The sequence below is a fragment of the Leopardus geoffroyi genome, chromosome B3, assembly GCF_018350155.1.
Source record: "Leopardus geoffroyi isolate Oge1 chromosome B3, O.geoffroyi_Oge1_pat1.0, whole genome shotgun sequence".
NCBI lineage: Eukaryota > Metazoa > Chordata > Mammalia > Carnivora > Felidae > Leopardus > Leopardus geoffroyi.
Window position 1 is genome coordinate 72,552,810 of NC_059337.1, and position 15,848 is coordinate 72,568,657.

The 15,848-nt window shown below is 41.0% G+C and overlaps 1 pseudogene; it reads right to left on the reverse strand.

Moving 5' to 3' along the window:
• Positions 1 to 6,931: 6,931 nt before the first annotated feature.
• Positions 6,932 to 7,685, reverse strand: LOC123583691 (annotated as a pseudogene).
• Between the last annotated feature and the right edge of the window lie 8,163 nt (positions 7,686 to 15,848).

A 15,848-nucleotide genomic window follows, 5' to 3' on the forward strand; every position in this document is an offset into this window, starting at 1 on the left:
ACATTTGGAAAGAAGGAGCTTGATTCTAGCAGTTTGGGAAAGAATTGAGGACGCAGATAGAGAAACTGATCGATTTAACACTTGGTGAAATAACAGAAAGTCTTAAAGTTCCAAGATTAGTTGGTGACTGTAGTTTGAATGGAGCGGGTTTTAGGACTGCTTTTCCATCTGCTTGGAGTCACTGGACGGAGCTGCAAAGTTGTGGAGGAGGCTGGCTGTCCTCGAGCCGAATGGTCCAGCAGCCAGGGGGCTGTGCTTCAGACAGTCAGTCTGGCTTGTGGTAAGGGGCTCTGCATCTGTTTGGGGGAAGGCTTTAGGAATCTTTCAGGAGTTTTTCCTGGCAAATAAGTATTCAGAATCTCTGAGAGCCGCTGCCTTTCCTGGCTCTTTGATGAGTGTGACTCCTATACCTCTTGAGTCGTATTTTACATTGGTTTTCATCAGCTATTGGCTCTGCAGCTTTGATTAGAAGGAAAAAAAAAAAAAACCCGCACGCTGTTAAGAGATATGAAGAAAAAATTCCAACCTCAGGGGAAATCTTGCTCTAAGGTATTTCCCTAATGAGATCTTCCCTCCCCAAATCCTCATTAGGTTATTTTGAGAGAGAGAGCAGGAAACCTTTCTCTTAGAGTTCGGGAAAGGGAGCTATGGGGAATAACCTTGTCAGTATAGTTTCGAATGACCTCCAATTTCTTAGTGGTGTTATGAAGTCTCAGTTGATCAGCTCTCTCCCCCAAATATCCATCAGGGGACCCATGTCATGTCTTCTGGTTTCTGTTCCGATGTCATCTAATCAGTGAGGTCTCTCTTGATCCTCCCCACCTGTTTCCTGCTGTATTTTTCATTTGCTTATTTATTGTTTGCCTTCCTTCGCTAGAATGTAGGCTCCATGACAGGTGAGAGTTTTGCTCACTGTGCGATCCTTAACCCTAGCACAGTGCCTGGTACATAGTAGGTTCTCAACGAATGCTTTTAAATGAATGAATAAGAGAGGTGCCTGGGTGGCTCAGTCGGTTAAGCCTCTGACTCTTGTTTTAGGCTCAGGCATGATCTCACAGTTCGTGGGTTCAAGTCCCACATTGGGCTCTGCTCTAACAGAGTGGAACCTGCTTGGGATTCTCTTTCTCTCTCTCTCTCTCTCTCTCTGTCTCTCTGTCTCTGTCTCTCTCTCTGTCTCTGCCCCCCACCCCTGCTTGTGCATGCGCTCTCTCTCAAAATAAATAAATAACTTAAAAAATGAATGAATAAGAGAAACTACCACACGTATTAAATACTATGGACAGAGAAAAAAAGCCATGCTTTCAAACATGAATCTCAGATTTAAAGTTACCAAAAGTTGATTTGATATCAAATTGATTCTCACATGCAGGTGCAGGCATTGGCAGCATATGCCAGTGCGAATAACTTTGGATATTTATGTATTTATTTTATAAAAGTTAATGTTAATCTGCGTAATACTGGGCAACTGGCTAAATGTGAAGAAATGAAGCCTGGAGAGGGATATAAGCTTCAAGAGCCTTCACTGTAAAATGATGGGTCTGAACAGAGACGGAATGATTTCTAAGATTCTTCTTAGTTCTAAATTAATAAGGAAGAAAATGTTTAGTGAGTGTGTATGTGTGTGTGTGTGTGTGTGTGTGTGTGCACGTGTGTATAAAGTTGCAATGTTACATCTGGCCACAAGATGACAGTATTATCTTTTTTTAAAAGAATATTTTTTGGGAGCTCATTTGGCTCAGGTCTTTGCCATTGTTTGTGAGATTGAGCCCCGCATCAGGCTCTGTGCTGACAGCTCAGTCTGGAGCCTGCTTCAGATTCTGTGTCTCCCTCTCTCTTTGCCCCTCCTCTGCTTGTACTCTGTGTCTCTCCCTCTCGAAAATAAATAAACATTTAAAAAAATTTTTTTAAAGAATGATTTTTTAAAAGATTATTTATTTATTTATTTACTAAGAGAGAGAGAGAGAGAGAGAGAGACAGAGAGAGAGAAAGAGAGAAGGAAGGGTAGGGGCAGAGAGCAAGGGAGACAGAGGATCCAAAGCCCAAAGTGGGTGCCATGCTGAGAGCCGGGAGACAGACACAGGACTCAAACTCAAAAGCCAAGAGATCACGACCTGGGCCCAAGTCAGAGGCCCAACTGACTAAGACATCCAGGTGCCCCTCACCCCTTGCTTTTAATTCTAGCCTTCTAAAGTAAAGCAACTAAAGTTAATAGTTTCCTTTGTCTTTCTGTTTCTTTCTCTAGATTCATACATATGTACAGATGAACATATTGTATTTCTTGAGATTAAATAAAAATACCTGATTGCTGGTAGTAAAATTCTCCCATCTCTTCCACAGTGCTGCAAACACCACCATCACCATCCCTATTCCCCCCACCTCCCCAAACACACACAATGTGCATAACCCATGTCTGATCACACCCCTGTTTCCATATTCTCCTGCCTTGGGAGAAGAGAAACTCTTATTATGGAGAAATGGACCACTTCTGCCTCTCCCTGTGTTATTCTTCCCACTTGTCATCTCTTGGTCTTTACACACCATTCTACTGTTCAGTGTTCACAGAATCTCCTGGACTACAGCCTGTGGATTCACCAGTAGAAAACGTTCCTGCGAGGACGCTGCTCTAAGGGAACCTGCAACTTCTCCTGCGGAAGCTGAAAGTCACCTGTCAAGAGAGGAGCTTCCCACCCTGGTGTTTCTTCTGGGTTTTGCATCCACATTGGGTTTTCCTCCCTCAGCCCCAGGGAGGGCACGGACCTTCTGCCGCCGGTTCCAGCGGCTCAGGCCCGGGGGGATGCAGTGCCTGGCCCGGGGTGTCCCGCAGCAGATGTGGGGGGATTTCCTTCTTTATGTTTCCCTGACGGTGGGAAGTAAGGCTCGAGTCAGTAGCGAACTCTGCAGGGGGGTTTCAAAATAATTTTCTACCCGCTGAATGCTTGCCACCTCTGGTCTTTGTAATGAAGGAGTCTTTTCTGATCCACATTTTCCTGAAGTGGTGCTAACCGTCCCCATATTACTACTGCTACCGTGGCTGCTGCTACCACTATGATCACTACCGTTGCCGCTTCACTGTCACTTGTGTCTGTCTGAGGAACTCCTCCAGCGGTGGCAGTGTTCTCCTTTTAAATAACGCTGTGGCTTCCAGGAGCGCTGCCCTGCCAAGGACCCGCGTGTTCTCACAGGCGCTGCGGGACAAGGCGTTCAGCAGCCCACGGAGGGGACGGCTCTGGAAGGAGCCTCTGTGCGGGCCAAGCGCACGAACCGGACGTCTGGCTTGGGCGGGCCGGATTGGTACCAGCAACGTGGCAGCGGAGCACCCACACGTGTGTCTGAAGTGCTCTGGATGGTTGGGAGACGAGAGGTGGTTTTCCTTCGTTCCTTGGTCGCTCTGATGCATCCAGTTACCTCCTCCTGGCCGAGCTGCAGAGGACAGACTCTGCCTCTGCCCTCTGCCCGTGAGACACGCGGTGGCTACGAGGCCTCTTCAGCTGCACCCAACTTCACAGGTGACCGTGGCAGTGAGAAACTGTATTTCCTGAGTGGATGCCTGCTGTGAGTTACGACTGGGGACTTTGGGAGTAGACTGCCTGGATTTGAATTTGCTTTTTTCTAGCTGGGTGGTCTTGAGTAAGTCACTTTCTCTTTGATTTAGTTTCCTCACTTATACAATGAGAATAGTAATAGTAATAGTCCCTGGCTCATGGGTTGTTGTGAGTTATAACTATGTATGTTTATCTCTATTTCTACCTACCTACCTAGGTAACATGTAACTTACATACTCAGCGGTATATAAGTGTTAGCTATTTCACTTCTTTTTGTTTTTGGTTTGAGAGAAAGAGAGCACGAAAGAGGGCCAGAGGGGAGAGAGAGAGAAGGAATAGAGAGAGAATCTTAAGCAGGCCCCACCCCCAGCACTGAGCCTGACGTGGCGCTCGATCCCATCACTGTGAGATCATGACCTGAGCCAAAATCAAGAGTCAGATGCTTAACCGACTGAGCCACCCAGGTGTCCCTAGGTATTTCACTTCTAATCCTGAACTTTCACTAAATGTTATGTGCCAGGGGTTCAGGGACTGGATCTCAGTATTTCTCTCTTCTCTGGTTTGTGGAAGGTGAAATCCTGACAACTCTTGGTTGTGGATTAAAGGCTGCAAGATGGAGTTTGTATATGGGGTAGATTATTTGCTCAGGAGAGACCACTGTGGTGATACTCGATCTTTTTGGGGAGACCCTGAACTTTGGAAATCCAGATCCAAATGCTTCAAAATGAGATGTTAAATATTCTGATTGATTTTGCAAGGATATTACATGCTTTCCTGAGAAATTGATACAATCTTAATATACTTTAGGAGTTTATCAGGCAGGGTAGAAATGAGGTGTAGGGCTTTGCACTTGAATGCAGGGATATAATCACCCATAGAAGATGGGGAGAAAAATAAGCATAGGCAATATGCTGCAATTCAAGGAGAGGAAAGAGAGCCAGTAGGGGATTCCTATGGCAAGGCATGGTCATTGGACATTAAGAATCATAAAAATCTTTAGTCAGTTTTAAGATTTTCCTTTCCTGCTTTGTAATTCCCTTATACTGTCTTCAAATTTTCAATGAAGTTTGTTAAACATTATAGCCTACTGTTAGCTAGATTAGAAAATAAATTATTATTGATGTAGCTTTGTCCCGACACACGATGAGGCTGACCAGAGCTCTGAGGCTCAGATTGTAGGTTATTTGGAAATCAAAAGTGAGGGCTGCTCCAAGTTAATATAAGATATAGTTAGCCATGTATTATATAATTTGTTTGGAATCAAAGGTTAAACAGAATTGTCTTTGGGTGAGGTAGAAGTGAGTTTTCATTGTGATTTTTAAAATTAACTTTTGAGGGGAACCTGGGTGACTCAGTCATTTAAGCATCTGATGCTTGATTTTGGCTCAGGTCGTGATTCATGGTCATGAGATCAAGCCCCACATGGGGCTCTGTGCTGGGCATGGAATCTGCTTGAGATTCTCTCTCTCCCTCTCCTTCTGCCCCTCCCCTACTTGAATGCATGCACTCTCTACCCCACCCCCAATAAATATAATAAATAAATAAAATGAACTTTTTTCTTTGCTTTCAATTACCTTTTTAATGTTTACTTATTTTTGAGAGAGAGGGGGAGACAGAGCATGAGTGGGAGAGGGGCAGAGAGTGGGAGAACAGAATCAGAAGCAGGCTCCAGGCTCTGAGCTGTCAGCACAGAGCCTGATGCAGGGCTGGAACTCATGAGCTGTAAGATCATGACCTGAGCCAAAGTCAGACACTTAACCAACTGAGCCACCCAGGTGCCCCTAAAATGAACTTTATAAAAAAATGCTTTTATTTTTGAGAGAAAGCATGAGTGGGGGAGGGCCAGAGAGAAAGAGGGGGACAGAGGATGTGAAGTGGGCTCCCTGATGATGTGGGGCTTGAACTCATGAACCATGAGATCATGATCTGAATCGAAGTCAGACACTCAACTGAGTCACCCAGGTGCCTAAAATGAACTTTTTTGAGATGGAATTTCGATGGACATAATCCTGTTGGAAAATAATCTGACATTACAAATCAAGGCCATTAATATGTTCATATTTCTTTTACCTGATAATTCCATTTGTGAGCTCTCATTTAAAAAAAAGCCAAGCTTGAGGGGTGACTGAGTGTCTCAGTTGGGTAAGTGTCTGACTTTGGGTCAGGTCATGATCTCATGGTTCATGAGTTCGAGCCCCGTGTTAGGCTCTGTGCTGACAGCTCAGAGCCTGGAGCCTGCTTTGGATTCTGTGTCTCCCTCTCTCTCTGTCCCTTCCCTGCTCCTGCTCCTCCAGGCCCTCTCCACTCCCCAGGGGTCAGGGAGTGGTACTGAAAGTTCCAAATCTTTAATTACAAAGTCGGTTTTCCTGGGGCGCCTGGGTGGCTCAGTCAGTTAAGTGTCAGACTGGTTTTGGCTCAGGGCCCGATCTCATGGGATTGAGCCCGGAGTCAGGCTCTGCACTGATGGTATGGAGTCTGCTTGGGATTCTTTCTCTCCTTCTCTCTCTGTCCCTCCCCAGCTCATGCTCGCTTGCTCTCTCTCTCTCTCTCTCTCTCTCTCTCTCAAAAATAAATAAATAAACTTTAAGAAACAAACAAACAAAAAAACCAAGGTTGGTTCTCCTGGCAACCAGCTCCCCTCTCCTTTGGTGCTTTCAAAGTTACCTTAGTAACATAAAAAAGACACCTTTATAGTTCTCATCACTTAGGAAATTCCTAGGGTTTTTGGAGCTCTTGGAAAGGGTGCTTGGAAAGGGGATGAAGACCAAATATGTATTTCTTAATATAAATCACAATATTACAATTAACTTAAAAAATCAAGTTACAAACTTTTGTTACAGAGTCAAAGTGAGATTCCTGGTCATTTCAACTTGGCTAGATAAGAAACAATTTAAAAATCTTTAATTTTTTTAATGTTTATTTATTTTTGGAGAGAGAGAGAGACAGAGTGTGAGCAGGGAAGGGGCAGAGAGAGAGAGAGAGAGGGAGACACAGAATCCAAAGCAGGCTCCGGGCTCTGAGCTGTCAGCACAGAGCCTAACACGGGGCTCGAACCCACAAGTGGTGAGATCATGACCCAAGCCGAAGTCAGACGCTTAACTGACTGAGCCACCCAGGCACCCCACAATTTAAAAACCTTTAAAGATGTATTGAGAAAAACCAGGCATAAAAAAAAAAAACAAATACAAAAAAACTTGTTTGTCATTACCCAAAAGATAGGGTAAAGGGCTTTAGGTAAAAATATTACAAACCCCAAGCTGCACAGATAATGCAGATAGTTCTAGTTATCTGGTCCATGGACAAAAAAGCAAGCACTTACAGCATCAGCTCCAATATTTTATAAATTTCTTCTTACTGGAATTTTATATTCATTTCTTTTGGTTGGATGAGTAAACTAGACTTTGGCAGAGGTCCTAAGCTGGCTTTTACTCAGCGCTACCTTGCTCAGCCTCAGGAACAGATGAATTTCCAGCTGGTGGATCAACTGCTTTTGTCTCTTTGCCATGTTGTGGTTTAGGGTTTTCTGGGCATCTGAGGAGGTAACTGAAGTTGTGGTACCGACCCCGATATGGCTGCTGACCTTGGCTCTCATCTCCCTTTCGTTGCTGTCCTCACTAGGCTGTGTTTGGTGAAGAGGGGCCCTGCAGAACTACGGTCTATAGGTCTGATTCACATTCTGTCTTACTGGTCCGCGTTGCTGTCCTGCACCCTGGTTGTCAGTATCCTCCATCACTTCCTGCACCAGAGCGTTGGAATTGTCCGGTCAAGGCCCATGGAATCTACACATATAGTAAGGTGACACCCATGGCCTGTGGTAGGGGTGGTGCTTCTGGGCCTGGACTTCGGGAGCACTCACCCATCCCTTGTTCTTTTTCCTACTCTCACTGTTCTGGTGATTCTGGTAATGGTGAAGCATCTGTAAATGGTTAGAGCCTGCTGTGTGTTTACTGACTTTGCGATGATGGAACTCTGCCAGGGCCCATGACATTTGTTGCCTCGGTATTCTTTTCTCCTCAACGTCATCAAACTTCATAGTCTTTTCATCTCCTACACTGCAAAAGGTGGATACATGTTGTATCACCTATCAGTACCTCATTCCTTTCTTATTACTGAATAATATTCCATTTTATGAACATACCGCATTTTGTTTAACCTTCTGTCAACTGATAGACATTTTAGTTGTTTCCACTTTTTGGATAGCATGAATGATGCTGCAATGAATATGTACAAATTTTTGTGTGGACATATGTTTTCAGTTCTCTCGGGTGTAGGAGTGGATCTGCTGGGTTATGATAGGTCTGTCTTTAACATTTTGAAGAGCTGCCGAATTATTTTCCAAAATGCCTGCATCATTTTATAGTCCTACCAATTATTATTGGGGGTTCTAATTTCTCCACATCCTTTGTGACACTTGTCATTTTCTGTCTCTTGACTATAGTCATCCTAGTGTATGTGAAGTGGTATCTTGTTGTGGCTTTGATTTGCATTTCCCCGAAGGATAATAATGTTGAAAAATTTTTCATGGGCTTACTGGCCATTTGTGTATCTTCTTTGGGAAAATGTCAGTTTAAATCCTTTGCCCATTCTCAGGTTGGTTATTTGTCTTTTTATTGTTGAGTTGTAAGAGTTCTTTACATATTCTAGATATAAGGTAGACCGTCTACATTTAATGTGATTATTGATGGGGTTTGGTTTAAATCTACTGTTTTGCTATTTGTTTTCCAACCTAATTTTTCTTATGTTCTTTTTCTTTTTATCTTTTGGATTAAGTGAGATTTTTTTTAATGGTTATTCATTTTTGAAAGACAGAGACAGAGAACAAGCAGGAGTGGGGTGGAGACAGAGGGGGGCACAGAATCTGAAGCAGGTTCCAGGCTCTGAGTCGTCAGCACAGAGCCCAACACGGGGCTCGAACTCATGAACAGCGAGATCATGCCCTGAGCCGAAGTTGGATGCTTAACTGACTGAGCCACCCGGGTGCCCTGGATTAACTCAGTTTTTAAAAATATTTTATTTCATCTCTACTATTACATTATTAACTATACCACTTTATTTTACTGTTTCTCTAGCATTTAGAGAATACTCTTTAAAGCAGTATATTATAAAATAATATTATACCACTGCCTGTATAACATAAGAATTTTCCAAACTTCCATTTTCCTCCTCCCAGCCTTTTTTATTATTTTTGTATATTTTATTTCTGCGTATTATAAATTCCACCATGCATTATTGTTTTTCCTTTAGGTAGTCAAAAATCTCTTAAGGAGATTTAAAAACTAGCTGGTTCCAAACATCTTGATATTTTTGCCTTACATAAAGAGGTTATCTTATGTGGATAATCTGTACAGAGCAGATTGTATTTTTTTTGCTTTGACTTTTTTACTCAAGCAATAGAAAAGACAAATGAGGAGGTGTTGAGTCAGTTATTTCTTGAAACTAAGTGAGTTCCAGGCTGCATATTGGGTATTTTGGGAGCCCATGGATTGATACTAATTTATTTAGTATTCATGGGTGACGTTCATTTGTCAGTGGACTTTGAATCTCTGATGTGTATTGCAATCATTAGTACGGTGGCTAAACAAACTGATGTCATACTAATTGCCAAAAGTTTGGCACTCTTCAACATTTGGAGGCTGCTGGTTTTATTGTCCACTTATTAAACTGCTAAATGAATGAGACTAATAACAAGAAATTCATTGAAATGGAAAACTTATAATAGTTCCCCTGAGTATCCATTGATGTCAAGTTCAATTATAGTCATCCAATGAGCACTTCAAAATCCTATGTCTGACAGATAAAAATCCCAAAGCTTTCAAGCCTGAAATCCACCCTGTGTAAAATTTTGTGCCCTAGGATTTTCCATCCTAGGCTTCTGTAACAGGGTATAAGAGGACAACTGAATAATGAGGAGGATTTGGAGTAGGTGGTAAGTGTTTAATGTCAGTGGAAAATCTATTTCAAATAAGCAAGATAAGACTATGAATGAATGTTACTGATTATACGTTGAGGAATATTGCTTTGGTCTTTTAAAGACAGTCAGAGTTTCATAAAGTAAGTGGGTTGATTGATTTGGTTTGATGACCCTGAGTTTTCCTATCCTCTATCTGCTTCACCTTTGTAAAGTAATAATGACTATTGTTGTTTAGGTAAGATAGATGTTGAGGGAGGGAGAGAGAATATAATAAGATCTTCCGGAGAAGTTTATCTCCTGGGAGTGATAAAGGAATAATGGTCTTCCTATATATGTAAACTTTCCTAAACCTAAACCACATTCTCATCTTTAAGACAATTGCAAGGGAGGTCATTGTATTAGTCAGGGTTGTCCTGATAAATAGGGTTGACCTATTTATCTATCGATCAATTGATCTATCATCAAACTAAATTGTATGTGTATATATATATATATATAGAGAGAGAGAGAGAGAGAGAGAGAGAGAGAGTTAGAGAGAGAGAGAGAGAGAGAGAGAGAGAGAGAGAATGAGAGAGAGACAGAGACAGAGATTTATTTTAAGGAATTGGCTCATGAGATTGTGGGACCTGGCAAATCTGAAGTGTGCATGGCAGATCAGCAGGCTGGAAAATGGCAGGCGTCAGTCTTGCAGTCTTGAGTCTGGAAGCAGAATTCCTTTTTTTGGGGACTTCAGTCTTTTCTTTAAAGGGTTTCCACTGATTGCATGAGGCACACCCAATTATGGAAGGTAATCTACTTAAAGTCTACTGATTTAAATGGTAACCACATTTGAAATACACCGTCTCAATAACATCTAGACCTGTATTTGGTCATACAGTGGGTACCATGGTTTAGCCAAGTTGACATATAAAATTAACTATCGCAATAATTAAAGGGATCAAATTAGTACCTATGTTCCAGATAATGAAAATAAAGTCAAGTGACCTGTGTAAGTGTACCCAGGATTATGATAGATCAGTTTGTTAAAGGAGTGAAAAAAAAAGAGAATTCTAATTTTTAAAATTATTATTAGTTTTCTTTCTTTCTTTCTTTCTTTCTTTTTCTTTCTTTCTTTCTTTCTTTCTTTCTTTCTTTCTTTCTTTCTTTCTTTCTTTCTTTCTCTTTTTCTTAGGCTTCATGAGGAACACGGGGCTTGAATTCATGATTGTGACATCAAGAGTCACATACTCTTAACTGACTGAGCAAGCCAGGCACCCCAGAATTCAAATTTTTAGATATATTATTTCACAAAATAGGCCTTTACTCAATAATGCTTGTTAGTTCAGCAGGACAACAATAGAACCTAAGACTAACTGGTTTTGACTTGACACAACTCCACAGAAACTTTTCTATTTCCTGTCCCCTGCCCCCCAGGTTTATTGAGGTGTAATTGACAGACAAGTAAAGATTACATACACTTGAAGTGACAATGTGATGATTTGATATATGTGTACATTGTGACATGAGTACCATGATCAAAACACTTCTATTTTCTTGATAAAAAATTTTAAGCTTTAAATTCATATTAGTTTATATCTCATAAAGTATACAATTTATTTATATTAACAAAAAATAAGTACTTTCCTTCCATAAAACTGTTTGTTGAATGAAGGAATGGTTTTGAGTGGCAGATTTTGGAACCTGTTCAAATATAGTTCTAATGGTGCCCATGGTAGTTACTGATTAAAGTGGCAAGGTCAAGTAGGCTTAGTTCTACCATACTTGGTTAGAAGAAGGAAGAAGTATTGAAAAGGACAAATGCAAAATTTACAGAGAAGGAAAGAGATTAAAAAAAAATCCAGAGACCAACATTAAAAGGGTGAGACTATTTAAACAGATAACCAGCTGCTAATGACCAAATCAGTTTGTTTTCTTTCTGTTTCATTTCAGAAGGGATTATGGAAGAAATGGAAGAAAGAACATTATAAGAGCCAGCCAAAGCACTCCTGTGTAATTGAAGAGAATTGGTGAGTTTTACCACCTCTTTACTTGGTGTGGTATTTATACATCTAGTAGAAGGACTCTTAATTTATGAGAATTATTTTAATCTCTCTTCAGTCTCAGGACTCAGTATACTTTTTCATTGTGTTGCTTTCTACAAAGGCACACTCAACGCCACAAATACATACACCCTCCAAGGTTCTTCAAAATGTCTAGGATTATGACTTGTCACCTTTTAGATTTTGCCACAGCACCTGTTCCTTCTTTCTAGTCATCAAAAAGCCATTGGGATTGAGAGGGATTTAGACCATCACTTCCCTCTGCCTAGCACAGTGCCTGCTAGGCATTCACAAATGTTTGTGGAATGAATGTTGAATATGATACAATTTTTCAAAGAAAGAATGAGTCTCTTCTACTGGCAGATGGTCATTCAGTCTTTGCTTGTTTGTGTAAGCAACAGAGTCCTCATTACCACCAGAGAAAGCCTATCTTTCTGGTGCTCTGAAAGTCAGCATACATATTAGATTTGGGCTGTTCTGGAGAAGAAATGGAAGAGTACAGCTGAAGCATGAGAGCTCTGCTCCCCTTCGGCTTCCCAATCCAGTGCTACTCACTGGGACGTAACTCTGTGTACAGATTGTGTAAACCTGTAACCTATGGGAGAAGCGCTGTTGAGTGCTTTCTCTGTATGCAGAGAAGACACCATTTGGTTCTCCACCTTTAAAAACCTCAGAGCAACTTTTTTTCTCAGAGGGTTCTTTCCTGTTTTGGTTGGCAACCAAGTAGATAAGATCATAATATACTATGAAGAATCAAATCTTAAAAAAAATAAATACTATGATAAACTCCAAAGAACAAAATCTTAAAAATAAAAACTAAGTACAATGTACTGAAAGAGATTTAGGAGTTAATCTACCTCAGCTCTCTAGAGGCAACTGCCGAGTAGTGGAAAAATCTAAGGGCAGGAGACTTGGGACAGAATTCCAATCTGCCATGCGAAGGTAGGGCGAGCCATAAAGTATCTCTGAAATTTAACCATATTCCATTTTATTAGAGAAATAAAGCTGTCATACTTCAGTGTGTTCCAAGAGCTTCTACCTTGTCTCTTCTTTAGGGTTTAAGCCCCTGGCATTCAGTTGACACAGCCAAGGAGTTCCCTCCTACAAGATCCCTCTAAGCAAGATTTTGGCAGCTCGGGGGCACCTGGGTGGCTCAGTCGGTTAAGTGTCCAACTTCGGTTCAGGTCATGATCTCACGCTTCATGAGTTTGAGCCCTGCATTGGGCTCTGTGCTGACAGTGCAGAGCCTAGAGCCTGCTTTGGATTCTGTGTCTCCCTCTTTCTCTCTGCCCCTCCCTGCTCATGCTCTTTCTATCAAAAATAAATTAACATTAAAAAAAAAAAGATTTTGGTAGCTCAAGATCAAATCCATTTGAGGCTGAAATGGTGATGGTCTAGTAAGATGAAAACTCAGGTTCCTCTCAGCGAAAGGAGCCTTCTCTAAGTGTGTCTTTGCCAAGGTCTGAGCCTGCAGTCCTGAAATAGCAGTCAGGTGGAAACAGAGAGAAAAGACTTGGGGTGTCTCTAAGGAAATGGCAGAGATGACGAGGCTGAAATTAAGGAGTTAGGAGGTAAAGGATTCAACTCCGCTGCTCATCACGTTGGATCCCCAGAAAATCACTATATTCTTCAGAGCAGTGATTTCAAAAAGGGGCAAGTTGTTACTATCTACTTTGTGAAGCTGCTGTGGGCATTGCCCAGCCCTTGAGTGAAAGGTACGAGGAAAAAGCAAAGGGCAGAAAGGCACAGATTTTCAATGTCGTTTAGTCTTTCATGAAGAATCCCAGTGTACACAATACACATTAATGTACACACTGTTGATGTCCAGTGGGGATTCTGATCCTTTTAGTTCAATTGTCCCTTTGTTGATAAGGTTTCTACTGACTTCTTTAAAAACCTGGGCAATGATTTTAATGCACAGATCAACTTCCCCCTAAGTTTTGAGACTTTTCATGTTTATTATGTGCAATGTTGCTTTTTAAAAGTATTTTTTTGTCAATTGATTCAACAAGTATTTAGTGAATTCCTCTTTTGTGCCAGGTACTTTGCTATGTGGATACAAAAATGAATGAGGTATTTCCCTCCCTTCAAGGGGTGCATAGTTATAACTTCTTGTTCTTTAAAGACCCCTTGATGTTTATTGGTTCAATCTCTTCTACGTAGCATGACACAGTGGTTGAGAGTGTAGGCCTTGAAAGGTTCAAATCCCATTTCAACCAACTGCTAACCGAGTGACCATGAGTGAATTACTTAACCCTGCAAACATTACGGAAAGCAGTTTGGCAACACTATTTTGAGTCATAATCTATAAGCTAGCAAATTCGTTTCTTTTTTTAAAAACGTTTTTGTTAATATTTATTTATTTTTGAAAGACAGAGTGGGGGGAGGGCCAGAATGAGGGAGATTTGGAGTAGGCTCCACACAGTGAACACAGAGCCCAACATGGGGCTTGAACTCATGAACTGTGAGATCATGACCTGAGCTAAAATCAAGAGTTGGCCGCTTAACCAACTAAGTTACCTGTGTACCCCAGTAAGTTCATTTCTAATGATCAATTCCTAAAGGACTAAGTTAAAATATTGGAGAGGTTATAATCACTCAAAAGTATTTATTGAACTAATACTATGTCCTATGTAATTTTCCAGATACTTTGGATACTTCATTGAACAAAACATACAAAAGTTCCTGCCCTCATGGAGTTGACATTCTAGGAGCAGGAGATGGACAATAAGAAACAATAGACTAATTAAGTAGATCATTCATATAGTATGTTAGAAGTTGATCAATGCTTTCAAAAAATAAAAAAGTAGATCAGGGTAAATGGGATCAGGCATGCTGGGGATTCTGGGTGAGTTCCAGTTTTCTGTAGGGTCATCAGCATAAGCCTTAGTGAGAAGGTGATATTTGAGGAAAGGCACTAAGGGAATGGGAGAATTGACTATGGGATTTAGGGGAAGAGGTTCCCAGCTGAGGAAGCAACCAGTGCAAAGGCTATCAGGTGGGAAAGTGCTCCAAGCGTTTGAGGAATAGCAAGGAGTCCATGTAATTGGAGCTGAGTGAATGAAGGGGAGGGTGGTAGTAGATAAGGTCAGAGAGGTATCATTTAGGTTTCTTTGTGGGTTTCCACACTTCTCTTTCTAATATCCCATCAAATCTCTGTAATTCTAGGAAAGACTCCGTGACAAATCAATGTTGGTGTAAGAAAGAAGTACAACCATCCTAACTTCCTGGTTGTGTGGAGGTTTTGGTCCAGGGCTTGTATAGAAGGGATGCCTGAAAACAATTATTCCCACCACCGTACTTCTTGTTAAAGGTTGCACGTACCCCTAAAAGGACCTGTTATCATGTCAGAGGAAGTAGACATTCTTCTCTAATTTTCTTTGGTGTTCACAGAATGTGGGCACTTTACTCCCACCTTATCTCTGTGATTAATTTCTCAACACTCCATTTATTAAGAAACTAGTCTTTTGATCTATTAGTAGACTAAACGATGAAAGCCCTGGGGACACCTGGATGGGTCAGTTGGTGGAGCATGTGGCTCTTGATGTCAGGATCATGAGTTTAAGCCCCACATTGGGCATGGAGCCCACTTAAAAAAAAAGTCAATGATGAAAGCTTTGAATTAGAAATAAAAGTTTACCTCAAGCCTTAAATCTTGATACATTCAACAGATAAAAAAGCTCTTTTTTTTTTCAAGAAATTTTCTTTTTAAAAAAGCCCACTACTAAGTCGATAAAAGACGCATTTAAAAACTAATTTTCATTTGACCTCAATAATTTGAATTCAGTATTTTCTACTTGACATCTTTAGTTTGCAAGCCGTGAGTCCTTTTTTCTACACTTGAAAGTCCCCATCTGCCAAATTATTCATGGATCAGTCCATCTGTGAGTTTACTGGATTATTCAGGGAATGAGTAAAATTTGGTGGGTTTATAGCAAATGAGCACTGCACAGGTATCACTCATAACATCTCTGTGTGTACATTTCTTTCCTTCAGGTTTATTGGGCCATTACAATGTGCCTCACTTGTCCACATTGTTTCTTATGCTTCCTAAGCCCTCCAGACTTTTTCCCTCTTCCTTTTGGGAATGGGAAAAAGAGAAGAAAAGAGATATGACACAATAGACCAGCATGATGGTGGGCAAGGAGTGGGAAAGGCTTCAGAGGAGTAGAGAAAGACATATTGAGAAGGTTGAAGGTCTTCTGCTTCTTTTCAGAAGGAGAAAAGAATGGAATCTTTAAAAATCAGGAGAGAGCTAAATCTCCTACTTCCAGTAGGCACTGTATACTTTTTCTTTTAAAAGTTAATTATTATTACTTATGACTATTATTTTTAATATACTTATTAGTTTTAATC